This window comes from Magnolia sinica, chromosome 1, assembly GCF_029962835.1.
Source record: "Magnolia sinica isolate HGM2019 chromosome 1, MsV1, whole genome shotgun sequence".
Taxonomy (NCBI): Eukaryota; Viridiplantae; Streptophyta; class Magnoliopsida; order Magnoliales; family Magnoliaceae; genus Magnolia; species Magnolia sinica.
The window spans coordinates 69,147,417-69,166,278 of NC_080573.1; positions in this window are offsets into that span (position 1 = coordinate 69,147,417).

The window sequence follows — 18,862 nt, forward strand, 5'->3', positions numbered from 1 at the left end:
CTAGAACCATATGATCGTATGAGATGGCCTAGGACTGACGACCCTAGAATGGATCACTGTGTGATAATTGATATGAGGAAGGTACCTTAGCTTCCCAATCCTGCTTTATGAAAAGGACTAATAACAACTTGGTAATCATGTTCATGCACCGCATTGCATGTGCGTAGAAGTCGTTGGCACTGCGGGAGGTTGTCATGCGTACCGTAAGATGAAGACGCTGAGGGAGTGCAGGCGAGGGCATGCATCATTCTACATACATCCTTGCATTAACAAGAGTAATTAGGACATGTTTGATTGATAACATGTTAACCTTTGCTTTATTGTTCCACTCACTCCCATGTTATGGGACGGTGTTGTACACACCAACTAGACTCTGTCTTAGATGCAGATGATGATGCGACCCATGAGGCAGAGCAGGAGTTTGAGGATGATGAGGAGGCGTTCTCCTTTATGTAGTTCTCAGGCGAGTTCATGTGAGCCGTGTCCTGAGCTACGGGGATTTAGGGTTATTGTTGTAGTGGTTTGATTCATTTTGATACTTGTAATTTGAGACAAACACTTGTAATTTGACCTGGCAGAGCATACATATCTCAGGGACTTATATTGATATATATATGTATGTCTTTAGTCTTCTGCTTGCATATTTTACCTGTCCCTAGATTATGTTTGCAGTTTTGGCTTAATCTACTTCATGTTTTATGCACTAATACAGACAACATTCATCAATCATTACATATGTTGCATAAATGATGTTTTGGAACTCGGGAGCTGAGTTATGCTTAACCCCCGATTTTCAGGGCATTACAGGAATATTACATGAATTCTTTGCACCTAAAACACCACAACAAAATGGAATTATTGAAAGAAAAAATAGAGTGCTTCAAGAAATGGCAAATGTAATGTTGAATAGTATGAAGCTCCCTAAAAATCTTTGGGCTGAAGTTGTAAATATTGCATGCTATACAATCAACCAGATTTATACAAGTAAAACTTATAATAAAATTGCTTATGAACTATGGTTTGATAAGAAGCCCATTGTCAAATACTTTCGAGTTTTTGGTAGCAAGTGCTATATTTTACATGACCATGAAAATCTCGGTAAGTTTGACACTAAGAGTGATGAAGGTATCTTTTTAGGATATTCTTTGAACAGCCGTGCATATCGAGTACTGAATAAGAGGACCGGTGTTATTCAAGAATCTATTAATGTGGTCATTGACGATCACTTAATTACACCTGTCTCAAGTTCAGATAGTGATGAAGTTCTTTAAATTGACAAACCAGATACTTTATCAAATCAATCTAACTCTGATCTGAGGAATGTTAAAGATCATCCAACCACTCAAATTCTTGAAAACTCTCTCACTGATGTGCGCACTCGTAGACAACTAGAAGATATATGTAATTACGTGTGTTTTACATCTCAGATAGAAACGACTAATGTAAAAGAAGCTCTTACTGACGAAAACTAGATAGTAGCAATGCAAGAAGAGCTTAACCAATTTGTGAGAAATGATGTTTGGTATCTTGTTCCTTGACCTAAAGATAAACATATTATCGAAACTAAGTAGATTTTTAAAAATAAGTCTGATGAACTTGGTAATATAATTGGAAACAAGGCTAGACTGGTTATATAAGGGTACACTCAAATTGAAGGCATCGACTATGATGAAACCTTTACCCCAGTAGCTCGTCTTGAATCAATCGGGCTATTCATATCTATTACTTGCTTTAGAAAATTCAAAATTTATCAAATGGATATAAAAAGTGCCTTCTTAAATGGCGATCTACATTAAGAAGTGTTTGTTGAACAACCAATGGGTTTTGAAGACCCTAAGAACACTGATCATGTCTACTGCCTTAAAAGGCTCTCTACGGATTGAAACAAGCTCCCAGGGCATGGTATGAAAAGTTGACTAAGTTTTTACTAAGTCATAAATTTCAAATGGGAAGTGTTGATAAGACTCTTTTTGTTAAAAAATATGACGATGATATCTTAATGGTACAAATCTATGTTGATGATATTATTTATGGATCTACCTGTACTAACATGACTATTAAGTTTGCAGATTTAATGAAATCTAAGTTCGAAATGAGCATGGTTGGGGAATTGAATTATTTCCTAGGGTTGCAAGTAAAACAACAACCTGATGGTATTTTCATTTCTCAGACTAAAAATGCTCTAAACTTGATTAAAAAGTACAGATTTGAGAATGGTAAGAATTTAGATACTCCTATGAGTACAACCTTAAGACTCTCAAAATATTCTACAGGTAAAAATGTGGATCCTAAATTATATCGTAGTATGATTGGTAGTTTACTTTACTTAACTGCAAGTAAACTTGATATTGCTTTTAGTGTTGGTATTTGTGCTAGATATCAATCTGACCCTAAAGAGTCACATCTAACTGCTGTTAAGCAAATTATTTGATATGTCATAAGTACTGTTAATTTGGGTCTTTGTTATCCATATGATACTAGTTTCAGTTGGCTGGGTACACTGATGTTGATTGGGCTGGTAATATCGATGATAGGAAATCAACCAGTGGTGGTTGTTTCTATATCAAAAATTATTTAGTTTCTTGGTTTAGCAAGAACTAAAGTTTTGTATCACTCTTAACTGCTGAGGCTGAATACATCACAGCTGAAAATGCATGTACTCAGCTTGTTTGGATGAATAGAATGTTAAGCGATTATGGAATTGCACAGGAGTTAATGGTTTTATATTGTAATAATTCCAGTGCAATAAATATTTCTAAAAATCCAATTCAACATTCACATACAAGCACATTGACATTGGTATCATTACATTCGTGAATTAGTGGAAGAAAAAAATAATATATTTGGAATATATTCCGACCGAGAATCAACTTGCTGACATTTTTACTAAGCCGCTCGACAAAAATAGATTTAATAAATTGAAATTTGATCTTGGTATGTGCAATCTAAATTGAATATTCATGCATATTTGTATCATATTGTATATATATTTGATATTTTATTAGTTTAAATTTCAAATTTTTATGGAAAATGCATGTTTTTGATGGTACACGACCAGTCGTGGACGTGCTCGACTAGTCGTGACACGACTGGTTGAGGATGACCCACGACCAGTTGTGTAGCGCGCTGGCCCTTTTAAAATTTGGGAAAAACCTCATCTTCTTCATTTCTTATTTCCTCTCCAACGAGCCGATGCCTAACCAGTCGTACCCACCTTCTTAGATCTTCAAGGTTAGTGTATTATTTGTATTTTTCTTGTAGATTCTAGTCAATATTACTTCATTTTTACTCTTGGAGTAATTTATTTTGGGATTCATTACAATTTTGGGGTTTTCTTTTGAAAAATCTATTCTAGCCAAACCCAACTCTACATCCTTTGTAATCTCTTGATTCTTTGTACTTTTTGTTGCAAATGGTGCTAGAGGTAAAAAGAAAACTTCCCGTGCTCCATCATCTTCTAAATCAACTCCTATCTTTCGACACCATCTTCGGTCACCCGAAGATGATTCCTCATATGTGCGAGATTTATGAATGCACAATGTCATTGTTGAACAACCTGTTGATCTTGACCACATTGCTCCTTTTGGTATCCTTCCTCTTCTCCAAGCTGTAGGATGGGCTAACATCTTACATTGGGGTGGGCGTGCATACCAATCTATTTCTCAATCCATATTTGCATGCATTTCTGACTTTTTCACTGAGAATTTAACTTTTAAAATTAATGCTAGAGAAGGTCCATTTGAAATAGACCGTCATTTGATTTCGGGTCTAATGGACATACCGATTAATGACGAGGGTATTCCTATTCATACTCTAGTTGAGAAACCCTCAGAATCAGAAAACATGCATGCTCATTAGAGCACTATGCAATATGGATGTGCAATGGACTCATAAAGGGAATGCGCTTCCCTCAAAGTACTTGTTACCCAGATATAGGGTTCTCCACGGAATATTTATTTCAAATCTATATCCGCGTTCTGGTAATAAAACAGAACTGACTTCTTTTATGGTTCGGGTTTTGCATTTTGTAATCACTGGTGTAAATGTCTGTCTGCCTTCTTTAATATGTCATTCCATCATTCAGTTTCGTCTCCATTTAAGATACAGTGATATTCCATTTGCTTATCTTATGACAGTGTTAGCTACTCACATGCTAGTTGCTATGCCTGTTGGAGAAGCTCCTATTCATCATCTTATTTTCAACAACTCTAATATTAACAAGATGAAATTGGAATTGGCTCCTGGCTAAGTGGATGTTAGTGGTGGTGGAGCTGAAGCAAGGAATGCAGATGAGGTTGGTGATCTTCCTCCTGATGATATTAATATGGATGACATCTTTGATGAAATTGAATCTGACTCTACTAATGATCTTGACTATGAGCCATCTGATTTTGATGCTCGTTTTCGTGCACTTGAGGAGAAGGTAGAGAACATGAATGTTGCCCATGATTTCCAATTTAAATATATGCGCAAGTATCTTAGGCGCTTAACAAGGGGCTTTATCAACTTGATCCTACCATACCTGCTCCTTCTTCAGGATCTGATTAGGTGTTTTTATCCTATGGTCTGTAATAACTCCTATACTATTCCAGTTTCTTTCAGTGTGCTAGACTTACTTTGTATTATATTGGTTTATGATATGTGCACTTTGAATTTATTTTTATATCTTTTATGATATGTGCACGTTGAATTTCTCACCATGTTGGACTTGACCATCACCTCAAAAATCAAGTCCAGATGATGTCCTGGGTCGATTTGATTGAGTCCGGAATGAAGAGTGTGAGAACGGTGAGAAATTAAATATGATTTTATGAAATCTGAGTCGTGTTGCTTGCGCGACGATTTTAAGCAATCTGACCGTTGGAATCTGACCCAATTTCACCATCGGATCAGGAAAGATGGCCCAGGCATGTCATAGTGCTTGTGGACCTGATCGAGTTTCAGTGACTGTTGAATTGAGAATGGTCCGCCACGGCTGATCTGTAAATTCGATCGGTATGAAAACTCAGCTTGACCTAGATCCATGGTCAGTGAGCTTAAATCCGACCGCACGTGGAGAAAGGACCACCTGAAGTGCTCCGTTGGATCGAGAGAGGCCTGATTTGGTTATAACCTAAGTATACCTTGGCCTTGGGGCTATTTTCATCTATTTTAGGCCTATATAAAGACCTTAAAACCCTCACACTCTTTCCCATACGAATTTCCTAACCCTAGCTAGGAAAAGAGAGAGAAAGTAAGAGAGAAGTTGGTGAATCATTGGAGATTCTTTCTTGTTTCCCTGCATCCTTAAACTATCAATTCTGAATCGTTGTTCCGGTGATTCTAAGTTCATCCTTGGGTAAGTTAATCTAACCCTAATCTGTTTAGAGCTTAGAATAGTCTATATGTTGATGTAGCTCATTTCTATTCTTGCCTTAGGTTATCTAGTCGCCGTTGACGAAGACATATCGTCTGAATCAGTTCGGTGTGATTTTTCTGGTTTAATGTGCGGACTATATTCGTATAGGTTATGGTTTTCAAGGCTTTAAATGTCAGATAATGGTTTATTATTGTTATGGATGCAATTTCACATGCCATATGCTATGTTTATTTTGCGTTCCTGATATGTATGTGTTATATTGAGATTTGTGTATTCTATGTATATGTAGGAAGTATCGTACACGTATAAAATATGAACATGTGTTTGCCATGATTATTTGTCGTGTACTTGTGCTAGTTGTATGTGTATCAACTCCTTGGCAAAAGGAATTATCCAAATGCGTGTATTCCAACATACGTCATGTATGTTGAACTATGTAGTCTAAGTGTTTGTAGAAATGTCTAAATGGTCTAAAGTGTAATATATTATCCTATTTGCGGGCGTTGAGAAGCGATTCTCAACTCTCCTATTGGTGTGTATGATTTCCTACATGCAAGTCACATTCTTTGTTGTTTAACTTCAAGTATTACTTATGTGTAAATCCATGTTAAGTTGATATTCTTCGAATGCTCATATACTACATGATTTGAATTGTTGTTCCATTACTGTTCTAAATTGTATATGCATATCTGTTATAATGGAATGTGTTTGGGACTATGAAATAGTCCAGGAAATCGGTAATCAGCCTTGAGTTCGTGGCTGAGGTTGCTTTCGCCAGGAAGGACGTGATTTGACGAATCCGAGTCATATTAGAGTTGTCGGCAGTGGTTTGGCCACATGAAGTGTTTGCGCACTCTATGTTGTTCAACCCAACGTGCGCTCGTGCTAGTCGAGTTCGTCAAGTAACCCAATTGTCCGATGTATGTTCACCATGTATGGACGCTATTGTTTGAATCTAGGGTACCAAACTTACCGTTGAAATTTCGTTAACCATTGTACCTTGATCCGCTAAGACTCATGAGCCGGACATGGTGGTATGGGACACCGTGGTCAAGCTGTCGGCCTACGCTGGGGTGACGAGCCTCTCCGTAGTGACCAGTGAGCACACCAGACTCGTGAGCCAATTATGGTGGTATGGGACACTATATTCACGCTGTCGACCTACATTGATTGGTGACGAGCCCTTTGTAGTGACCTCGAGCATACCTTGATACTGCATTAAGGCGATGAGCCTTAGAGTAGTAACGAAGGCATGATAGGCGTGCATTGATTGGTGACGAGTCCTTTGCAGCGACCTAAAACCATATGATCATATGAGATGGCCTAGGACTGACGACCCTAGAATGGATCACTGTGTGGAAATTAATATGAGGAAGGTACCTTAGCTTCCCAATCCTGCTGTATGAAAAGGACTAATAACAACTTGGTAATCATGTTCATGCACCGCATTGCATGTGCGTGGAAGTCGTTGGCACTGCGGGAGGTTGTCATGCGTAACGTAAGATGAAGACGCTGAGGGAGTGCAGGCGAGGGCATGCATCATTTATACATACATCCTTGCATTAACAAGAGTATGTTAGACTTGTTTAATTATATTGCCTTATCATTACTGCTTGATTGATTTGATATCATGTTAGCTTTTACGATATAGTTCCTCTGAGTTGATCACTCACTCCCACGTTCTGGAGCGGTGTTTCAACACCAACCAGACTCTGTCTTAGATGCAGATGTTGACACGACCCCTGAGGCAGAGCAGGAGTTCGAGGATGATGAGGCCGCGTTTTCTTTTATGCAGTTCTCAGGCGGGTTCATGTGAGCCATGTCCTGATATGCGGGGATTCTAGGTTTTCTTTATAATTGTACTAGATGATGTCATTTGATGCTTGTATTTTTGAAAGTAACACTTGTAAGTATGACCTGACATGTATACGTATTTCAGGGACTTGCACAGGTACATATATGTTTCTTTAAGTCTTCCGCTTGCGTCTTTCACTTATCCCTGAATTATGTTTGCAGTTTGGCTTAATCTATTCCATGTTTTATGTACTCTTACAGACAGCATACATCCATCATTAAATATGTTGCATAAGTGATGTTTTGAAACTCGGGAGCTGAGTTATGCTCGACCCCCGAATTTCAGGGGGTTACAAGTTGGTATTAGAGCATGAGTAGGATTAAACCGGACCTAGGTTATGGTCACACACCCCACGCTGTCGCCACCTTAGTGTAAGAGGGTGCGAGTTTATTGTAGAATTTGTGTATGTGTTTCTGTTGCTTCTATCGGCGAAAGTTTACTGAAAACGATCCTCGAAATCGAGTCTGTGCGCACTCCTGATCACACACAGCGACCCAAAATCTCTTCTAGACCGTTCATTGACGAGTTTAGATGGTTTATCTTCTCATCTTAGCCCTTAAAATGTCTGTAAACCTGTGTTTGTATCAGATTCTAATCCGAGTGGCCCGATATGCGTAGAATCGGACTAAGGGCCCGATTGGGACAATTCCAGGGGGACCCAGGGGGGACCCACATCATTTTGGACCTAGGGGGCTAGGAGGACCTTGCCCAAACGGTGAGTCATCGCCGGAATATCCAGAGACCAGCGATGACCTCGCCGGTTCGGGGAGCCCTCGCCGCCCAGTGGGCCAGGCCGGGCGGGCCGGCTCGGATTGACCCTCATGAGGTCTTGTGTGGCCCACTTAATCAGGTTTGCACGATTTTAACCCTTTCTAAATCCTATTTCCTTCACAAACTCACCCTCAAAGCTTTCCTTTTCTTTAAGTCTCTCTCAAAACCCTACAAAAACTTCCTTCCAAACCCTTTCCTTTCTTCATTTTCGTGCATCCCCATCTTAACATTTCAAAACCTCATCTTCATTGCTGTCTTCAATCCTTTTTCCTCTCATTTGAGCTCTCAAATCCTTCTTTGGGATCTCAAGTGTGTGAAAGCCTCACCATTCTTCCCATTTCTCCCTTTCCTCTCATTTTCCATGGCCTTATTTGAGTTTGTTATGGCCATATTTTTCATCTCCACCTTTCTCTCTTTGATGGGGAAGAAGAGAACGCCCGTGGATGAAGCCGGGCCTTGTCGCCCAACCCGTGCACGGAGGCCGAGAGGTGCCGCCGCCAGCACGATCGCCACCCGTGAGTTTCAGACCAAGCGGGACCTTGATCCTCAAGCTCCCATTGGAAGAACCTTGTTGGCGGAGCTATCTCATGGAGTCTATGAAGGCCGCAGGGTCCTTTTTGAGGCTCATGTAGATCCGTGGCTATTTGGCGAGTTTCTTTTATTGGAGCGCCTGGAAGGGGCCGATTGGTGTCCCTTGTTTGAGGGTGAATATCGCGCCAATGCGGGCACTGTTCGAGCTTTTTATGCCCACATTCGGGAACCTTCGCTAGAGCCTTTGCAGTTCAAGATCCCTTGTGAAAGAGATCGGGAGGCCACGGTCAACGTTGCTTTGATATCCCGACTCCTGAATGTGCCACTTGGTGAGGTGCATACCAGTGAGAAGAATTTTAGTAGTGCGCGCGAGAGGAATCCCCACACGTGGTTCTTATGTGGTCGTCTGATCGAATGGCAACTTAATAGAAGCCTTCTAGCTACCAACATGACGGACGACTTCCGCTTGCTTCACCACATGTGCACATTCAATGTATATCCAAGGTGGAGCAACCGCAGCGAGTGTAAGTGCCTGATGGTAGATTTTCTGTATCAGGTGGGGTAAGAAGAGAAGCTATGTGTGCCAACGTACATCTTGTGTCAGATTATCCTTATCGCTTGTTCGAATAGGAGGACCGAATCACTCCCATTTGGCCGACTCATTTGTAAGCTTGCACATGAGTTTGGCTATAGGCTTGGAGTAGAAAAGCCGGTACCTATTCGCTACATTAACGAGACAACCCTAAATCAGATGGACATTGGGCCTCGTCGATGACAAGCCTCAGAGGATGAGACAGAGAGCGATGAGGAAGAGAGTTATGGCGAGGGTGGAGCTGAGATTGAAGAAGAAGAAGGCAGGACGAGGAAGAGGTAGATGCCCAGGATACGAGTGAGAGTTCTCCTCCTGTGGCACTAGAGCAGAGCGCAGATTGGGCTGTCAGGGATACTCGTATCACTCGGCTTGAGGAGGGTCAGGCTGTTCTACACTAGGATATTATAGATTTTCGATGCCTTGTGAAGCATAAGTTTAAGAAGGTGACTCGAACTTTGAAGTCTATCCTGTGTTGTTTGCAGGATAAGGGTGCCCCGCCTCCATCTCCTGATTCTGACAAGTAGTTGCAGTTGTAGTCATCCTTTACTTTATTTTGTTGTTCACTGTTGTTGGCATAGTAGTTGGAAGTTGTTTGTTGTTTGCAGCTTTAGATGTTTTAGTTCACATGCTTTCTCTGTCGCGATTCAAGTAATGCTGCACTTCTTGTATTGCGACAATTTTGTTAAATGGAATGCATGTTGTCATCTTTGAGTTGTGATGTGAATGCGGTGTGGGTGGATTATGTGAATATTAGATCTCATAGGTTGCATCCTCTGTTGAATGCAGGGTGTGCCTCCTAAGGGTTCGAAGACTTCGGCCCATCTCTCTTTGGTCGAGTTGCTTGCCGGGGTTTCTCACCTAGGCGATAGCCAGACGGATCCACAGTTGGGCCCGTCTCATACTAATGCTGGGCTGGACTCTCAGCCTGCTACTGGCCCCGCTGCTGGGCCGACACCTGTGATTCCACCTATGGCTCCTCCAGTCACGCCTTCGGTTCCTGAGCTGAACTGTGCATCTGCGTCGATGCCGTATGCATCTTCGTCTGCTTTGCCTCCTGATAGGTTTGAGTAGATGATGTTGTTGATGGAGCAGTAGTAGATTCAGTAGCAGCAGCACCAGCAGTAGCAGCATCAACAGTTTCTGTCTTCCATGGCTGGCATCTTTGCTCAGTCGATGGGGGCGACTCCACCTGCTTCACCTATGCACCCATCTGGGAGCGCTAGTGCGAGCGGCACATTTGAGCGATTCCAGTGCTTACAACCTCTCACATTTGTGGGTTCTCATAGACCCGAGGAGGCCGAGTACTGGATTGATCGCATCTCTAAGATGCTAAGGTCGCTGCACTGTTCTGATGTTGAGCAGGTCGAGCTTGCCTCCTTCATGTTTGAGAAGGAGGCCAGTTTATGGTGGGACAGTGCTTTTCGCACTGTTGCTGAAGGGTTTGAATGGACGTGGCAGGTGTTTGAGGCACCCTTCCACGAGAAGTATTTTCCGGTTACGTATCGACACGAGAAGGAGAGTGAGTTCCTTCGCCTCTGTCAAGGAGGGATGTCGGTGACAGAGTATGAGAACCGGTTTACTGAGCTGGTTCGCTATGCTCCTTTACTTCTAGGTGATTAGCCGATGCAGATGCGGCATTTTTCTGAGGGGTTGAGGCCTGAGATCCGATCGAAGATGTGCTGTGCTAGCATATCTTCCTATGAGGAGCTGGTGAGCATGTCCCTGCGAGTTGAGCAGGACAGGGACAGGTCGTCCTGTATGTGAGCACCTATGGTTCCCAGACCATGACCTGACTTTAAGAGTGCACCATTTCTCGGTAAGAGGCCGCGGGCAGATTCTCCTTCGAGGCATTCAGCGCCGCGTGCTCAGCAGGTGCGACCTAATTTTCGCTGTTCGTACTGTGGAAAGATGGGGCATTCGGATCGCACTTGCTTTTCGTGTATGCAGGATAGTGGATTTACTCCACTGCAGAGGATCAGCCGTCCGATGCCTCAGGTTATATCACCTCCACCTCTTCGTTCAGCCCCAGCTCATCCATCCTTCAGACCTTCTGTACCTCGCTTCAAGCCACCTCAGCGGCCCATGGCTCCTCCACCGAATCGCCAGCAGCAGGCTCGAGTTCACGCGCTCTCAGTTGAAGCGCCTGTGGCTGACTTGGTGCAGAGATCCTTTGAGGTTACTGCTTACGTCCAAGGTATTCTCATTTTTATGTTGGTGGATACAGGGTCCACTACCTCTCTTATATCGTATGCGGCAGTTAGGCGCCTGAGTTTGGGCACTATTACTATGAAGGGAGTGACGTCCACTACCGCTACAGGGATCTCCTCTGCTATGAACAAGCCTTGTATGGATTGTTTGATTGATCTAGGGAGTGGATCAATTCTTGTTGACCTTTTTGTCACACCTCTTTACTATTACGATTCATTATGGGTATGGATTGGCTCACGAAGATGCGGGCAGAGATTAATTATGAAGCTAGGTTGGTGACAATCCATAGACCGGAGGGCAAGACAGTTACTTTCCCAGTTTAGGTCAGTTACCCTTTTCGTCTTGGTTATTATACTTCTCTGTTGGAGAGTATTGCTGGATCGGCGTTTGAAAGCACGCCTGTAGTTCGGGAGTTTGAAGATGTGTTCGAGTCGATTCCTGGATTACCCCCTCAGCGCGAGATTGATTTTACTATCGATCTCATGCCTAGTGCGGCACCTATTTCTTTGCCCACCTATCGTATGCCTCCGAGTGAAATGGAGGAATTGAGGAAGCAGATAGATGGCTTGTTGAATTTGGGTTTTATTCGGCCTAGTGTGTCTCCTTGGGGAGCACCTATCCTGCTTGTTAAGAAGAAGGATGATTCCTTGCGATTATGTATTGATTATCGCAGGTTGAATCAGGTGACTGTGAAGAACAAGTATCCCTTGCCCAGGATCGATGATTTATTTAATCAGTTGAAGGGGGCACGTTACTTTCAGAAGGTTGATCTGCAGTCAGGGTATCACTAGTTGCGCCTTAAGAATGAGGACGTGCAGAAGACCGCCTTCAGGACTAGCTTTCACCATTATGAGTTCCTTGTGATGTCGTTCTATCTTACGAACACACCGGCCATGTTCATGGATCTGATGAACAGGGTATTTCGGCCATTCTTGTTCCGATTTGTCATTGTCTTTATCGATGACATTTTGATATATTCTGCGAGTCGGGAAGAGCACGAGGAGCACTTAAGAGCGGTCTTAGATACTCTCAGGAAGAATCAGTTTTTTGTGCAGTTCAAGAAATGTGATTTCTGGAAAGAGGAAGTCAAGTTCCTAGGACATGTGGTATCCAAGGAAGGGATAGCTGTCGATCTTGCTAAGGTAGCTGCAGTTCAGGAATGGAAGTAGCTTGGTTCTGTTACTGAGGTGAGAAGCTTTCTGGGTCTAGCAGGCTATTATCGATGCTTCATATGAGACTTCTCGAAGATAGTCAGACCGTTGTCTCAGTTGACACGGAAAGATTTAAAGTTTGCTTGGAATGAGAGGGCGGAGATAGCATTTCAAGAGCTGAAGGACAAGCTGACGTCCGCCCCTGTGCTAGTATTGCTAGAGCAAGGGGTTAAGTATACGATATATACTGATGCCTCTCGCATTGGTCTGGGTTGTGTCCTTATGCAGAAGGACAGGGTGATTGCATATGCTTCGAGACAGTTGAGGAAACACGAAGAAAATTACCCTACACACGACCTGGAGTTGGCAGCTGTCATTTTTGCATTAAAGCTCTGGAGACATTACCTCTACAGAGAGGAGTTCGAGCTCTTTTGCGACCACAAGAGCCTTAAGTATATTTTCGTGCAGCGTGACTTGAATATGAGGCAACGTCGATGGATGGAAACATTGAAAGACTTTAAGTTTGATGTCTCTTACCATCCGGGCAAGGTGAACCTTGTGGCAGACGCATTGAGTCGCAAGAAGGCTATAGAGTTTGCGGCTTCGCTAATGATAGCAGAGTGGGACTTGTTGGAGTTTGTGCGAGACTTTGAGCAGAAATTTATGATGGAAGAGCCGTATGAGGTTATCACACACATTCATGTACAACCCCTCATTGACGAGAAGATCGTTGCAGCTGAGGCAAATGATGAGCTTTTGGTAAAGATGAGAGAGCGGGTTGGTACAGATGAGGACTCCGAATGGAGTGTTAGTTCAGATGGGGGCCTACGATTTCATGGCCGGCTATATGTCCCAGACATTCCTGACTTGAGATGGGAGGTTCTCGAGTCAGCCCATAATTCTAAGCTTGCGATGCATCCAGGTAGCACGAAGATGTATCAAGATATGAGAAGATCTTATTAGTGGGACAACATGAAAGTTCACATTGCTGAGTTTGTATCTCGTTGTCTCACGTGCCAGTAGGTCAAGGCAGAGCATCGCCGACCTCTTGGGCTGCTTCAGCCCATGCCCATAGCAGAATGGAAGTGGGTCTTCATCTCTATGGATTTTATTTCAGGGCTACCGAGAACGAGGAAGGGACATGACTCTATTTGGGTGATCGTCGACCGATTGACGAAGTCGGCTCATTTCTTATCGATCAGAGTCACAAACTCTACAGACGAGTTGGCTAGGTTGTACATCAAGGAGATTGTACGTCTGCATGGAGTTCCCTTGGAGATTGTGTCTGATAGAGACATGCGATTCACATCTATGTTCTGGACTTGTATCTAGGAAGCGATGGGTGTGAAATTGAAGTTCAACACCGCATTTCATCCGCAGACAGATGAGCAGACGGAACGTATGAATCAGGTTCTAGAAGACATGTTGCGAGCTTGTGTTTTGGATTTCAAGGACAGTTGGGATGATTGTCTCCCTTATGTAGAGTTTGCGTATAATAACAGTTTCCAGGCGAGTATCGGCATGGCTCTCTGCGAGGCATTGTATGGTCGCCTATGCAGAGCACCGCATTGTTGGGCAGAAGTTGGCGAGCGTAGTTTGATTGGCCCGGAGTTGGTGCAGGCGACTTCAAAGAAAGTTGACATTATTCGATGTCGACTTCTGATAGCCCAGAGCAGGCAGAAGAGTTACGCTGATACGAGGCGGCGACCGCTTGAGTTTGAGGTTGGAGACCATGTATTTCTTAAGGTTTCCCTTATGAAGGGAGTTTTGCGGTTCGGTAAGAAGGCAAAGCTCACGCCGAGATTTATTGGTCCATTTCAAATTCTGGATCGAGTAGGAGCGGTAGCATACCGCCTTGCTTTGCCCACACCTCTTGCGGGCGTGCATAACGTATTTCATATTTCTATGCTGAAGAAGTCGTTCCTGATCCTTCGCATATTATCAGTTGGGAGCAGGTGCAGTTGAGCGAGGATGCCACATATGTACTGCGACGACGCGTATCCTAGACAAGAGGGAGCAGGTATTGTGTAGCAAGGTCATCCCTCTTGTGAAAGTACTATGGAAGCATCATAGTGAAGAAGAGGCTACTTGGGAGACTGAAGTTGAGGTCAGAAGGAGCTACCCTCAGATCCTTGAGGAATATGAGAAGGTACGAATTTCGAGGATAAAATTTTTCTTTAAGGGGGGTAGATTGTAATGACCCGAAAAATTTCGTGCTAAGACCCGAGTATTGCCTCTATTTTCCTTAGAAGTTATTTGTGGGTTAATTAGCGCTAAACTCAATTGCTTGTGAAATTAGCATCAATCACTTTAAATTTGATCTGCAGGACTTAAAACCTGTAGAATGTTAGCGCTATGTTACTCTGAAATTTGGGATTCAACGCCAAATCCAGTTGCTCTCGAGGATTTTTAGAAGCTTTGGATCAGACCTGGACCACGCGTCGAAAGTCTGATAGCGATGATCTTAGACAGTTATGGTCACCATGTTGGACTTGACGATCACCTCAAAAATCAAATCCAGATGATGTCCTGGGTCGATTTGATTGAGTCCAGAATGAAGAGTGTGAGAACGGTGAGAAATTAAATATGATTTTATGAAATCTGAGTCGTGTCACTTGCGCGACGATTTTAAGCAATCTGACCGTTGGAATCTGACCCAATTTCACCCTTGGATCAGGAAAGATGGCCCAGGCATGTCATAGTGCTTGTGGATATCATGTTAACTTTTACGGTATAGCTCCTCTGAGTTGATCACTCACTCCCACGTTCTGGGGTGGTGTTTCAACACCAACCAGACTCTGTCTTAGATGCAGATGTTGACGCGACCCCTGAGGCAGAGCAGGAATTCGAGGATGATGAGGCCGCGTTTTCTTTTATGCAGTTCACAGGCGAGTTCATGTGAGCCATGTCCTGATATGTGGGGATTCTGGGTTTTCTTTGTAATTGTATTAGATGATGTCATTTGATGCTTGTATTTTTGAAAGCAACACTTGTAAGTATGACCTGGCATGTATACGTATTTCAGGTTCTTGCACACGTACACATATGCTTCTTTAAGTCTTCCGCTTGCGTCTTTCACTTATCCCTGAATTATGTTTGCGGTTTGGCTTAATCTATTCCATGTTTTATGTACTCTTACAGACAACATACATCCATCATTAAATATGTTGCATAAGTGATGTTTTGAAACTCGGGAGCTGAGTTATGCTCGACCCCCGAATTTCAGGGCGCTACAGAGATAAGTTTGTGTTCTTTTTAAACTACATTGTGTATATTTAATATTCTCTTTTGTTAGCTTTTCTTATTTGATTTTGTTTCTGCATTCCAAACTAATTTGAAAGAAGAATTGGGATATTCCACTTCTTGGAATCAAAATCAAAATAGAGCTAGCCCAACTTGATTTAATTTAAAATCAATTAGAATTTAGAACCATTTCAAAGTAAGTATTGGACATTGAACTTTTATATTAGAACTTCTATTCCGATTGGGTCTTCTGGGCTGCTACAAAAGGAGAAATCCAGGTATTTTACATTTGTGTAAATCTTCTATGCTTTTGGTTTATTTGAGATTAAGTTAGAAAAATCTCATTGTGTTGGTTATCTGAGGAGAGCCAGAAAACTTAGAGGTTAGGGTTTTTGAATTGTGTAAGCTCATTTGAAAGACACAATTGTGAAGGTTTTAGCTGAACCTGAGAAACCTATTTTCATAGTAAACGCTAATATCCACTGTGTGAGGATATTAGGAGTGGAGTAGTAAGCTATGTGGCTGTTGTTTAACAGTTGGTGAATATACAGGCGAACCACTATAATTCTTTGTGTCTTGTGATTTGAATGGATGTTTAATTTCTATTTCTTTTATCATTCAAATTTGTGGGATGTATGTGTAGATGTGAATGTTGTAATATTTACATTTGAAGCATTGTGGGGAATGTCGTAATAGTTTAGAATTTATTTCTTGCTATTTCCTTTATTTCCTTTCAGTTTGAGTTTTTGATATTCAAATTGTTCTAGTAAGGTTGTCTTGCTATAAACCCTTAGTTTTTATGATGCAAGGTTGTCCTTAGAATAACATTGGTATCAATCTCTCTATTGGAGGTTGCTTTACATTTTCGTATTGTGATTTGTTTAAAGAGCTATCTTTACTTTATTCATTTATACTCCGCTGTTAAAGTTTTAACTTGGCATAGTCCTATTCACCCCCCCTTTAGGACATATAGCTAGGCCTTTTCAAAGTTGCCATGCACGACCGTGAGATGGTGTCGCTGAGGGAGTGTAGGAGAGGGCATGCATCATTTTCGCATATCATCCCTGCATTAATAAGAGTAGCTAGGATTGTTTGATGTATTGCTTTATCATTACTGCTTGACTGAATTGATAACATGTTAACCTTTGCTATATAGTTCCACTGAATTAGCTACTCATTCCCACCTGGGATGGTGTTTTAAAATACCAACTAGACTATGGTTTAGATGTAGGTACTGAGGAAGTCTATGTTATGGAGCAGGAATACATGGATGAGGAGGAGGAGTTCTCCTACTTTCAATTATCAGGCAGGTCGACTTAGACCTCATGTTGATACGCAGGGAACACTGAGATTTTGGCTTAGTTGAACACTTTACATTTTTCCTTTTTATATATTTTGAAACAATACTTGTATATATTCAGGCTGGTTACATACTCATACTCTGGAGTTGGTAAAACACCTACATATTTAAGTATGTATGTTTTAGTCTTCCGCTTGTTTAATTCAATTATATCCAGAGTATGATATGCTGTTTTAGTATAATCCCACTCATGTTTAATGCACTCATATGGACAACATTTAAACATCATTATCTATGTTGCATAAGTGATGCATTGGAACTCGAGAGTTGAGCTTTGCTTGACCTCCAATTTTCGGGGCGTTACAGTCCTTCTCACCAATGCCATCTCCGTCTTCCTTTTCTTTGCACCTCTCACCACTGATCTGGAGCACTCTCCCTTCTTCAACCTCCACCTTCACTTCCTCCTTCCTGAGGCTAGGCAGATCCGCTTTGAAGACGTGCGCTTTCGGAGTCTCCTTTCAATCTATCTCCGTGTTTGCGAATTGGGAAGTTTCTCTGCCGAAATCGGAGAGAAATAGGAAGAGAGAGGAGTTGAAGGGGAAGCCTTGAAATGGGTCCCATACGTTAAGGGAGAAGGGATCGTAGGCATTAGTTCTTCGGCCAAAGGTGCTCGGGATGATCGACAACTTGATGTTCGGGAGTTTATGTAATGAACCTTGCTGATGGCAGCCTCACTAGCAAAACCGCATCCGTGTTCCCTCCATACGGTGGTTTCAACCAGCAAGTGGCTTATATCTCCTAAGCGTGCGAAAAACTGACAAGTACGAGGTAACTGAGACCTATCATCACTTTTACGATATTTAAAAAGCTATAGTGCCTCATCCTTACAGTCATGTGACAGGCGATCCTGACCATCCAAATCTGTAAAAATGGAACATATCTCTAAAATCGAGCCTATCAAGCAATCCCACCCATCCAATTTACGGTCACAAAGTTACCGATTAATACTAAAATACCAAGTAGCTTAGATTAAAAGTGAAAAATCAGATTGTTAATCTGATCTTCTCGATGCGCTTTCCGTTAGCTTCATCTCCTGTTGGGTCAACAATATGAATAGTTTGGATTGCTGCAAAAGTTAGAACTATGCCAAGTGTACGGTTGAATAGTCTCTGTCATTTTAAATTTGCGTAAAACTAACACTAGAGTCCGGTCATGTTAATTTTTCGTGGGTCCCATTACCAAATAGAGGAGTGACGTGTACCTTCAGTAAAATACGCATTTCTCTCTGCATTCTTTGCCATGATAAAAAGCTGAGACATGTTAGACGAACCTTCCCCTACTTAAATGCAACCCCCACCACTATACGAATGCTTTCTTTCTCTTCGAAAGATTGTAATGCAATACAGCTAGAAGAACAAGAACATGGTAGTTTCGTCTCTCTACTGTCCAAGAGGGATGATTATTCGTTAATCTAAATGGTCCATTTGTTGAGAAATTGTTTAGATGGAATATTTCTTGAAATATACATTGATTGGGTGATATTAAGGGATGGAAAAGTGGCCCTCAAAGAACAACTGAAAATGAATGTCTAAGTCACTGGAGTGAATTGAAAAAAAACTCCATTCATGGGATTCTCTCTTTCACATGATTTTCTGAAAAGTGAAACCTTCCTTGGAAGGACCCTTTTAAAAAAAGTGGTATCTGGTTTCATAGTCTGAGAGTAGTTTTGGTTGTGGCTTTTTCTGAAACTACCCTTTTTTAAAATCTGTCCTTTCTCTCCTTCTTTCTGGTTTGGGATCTCTTTGCCGCGTCGTCGCAGCTGCAGCTGCTGCAGGTTGCGGAGGGATTTCCT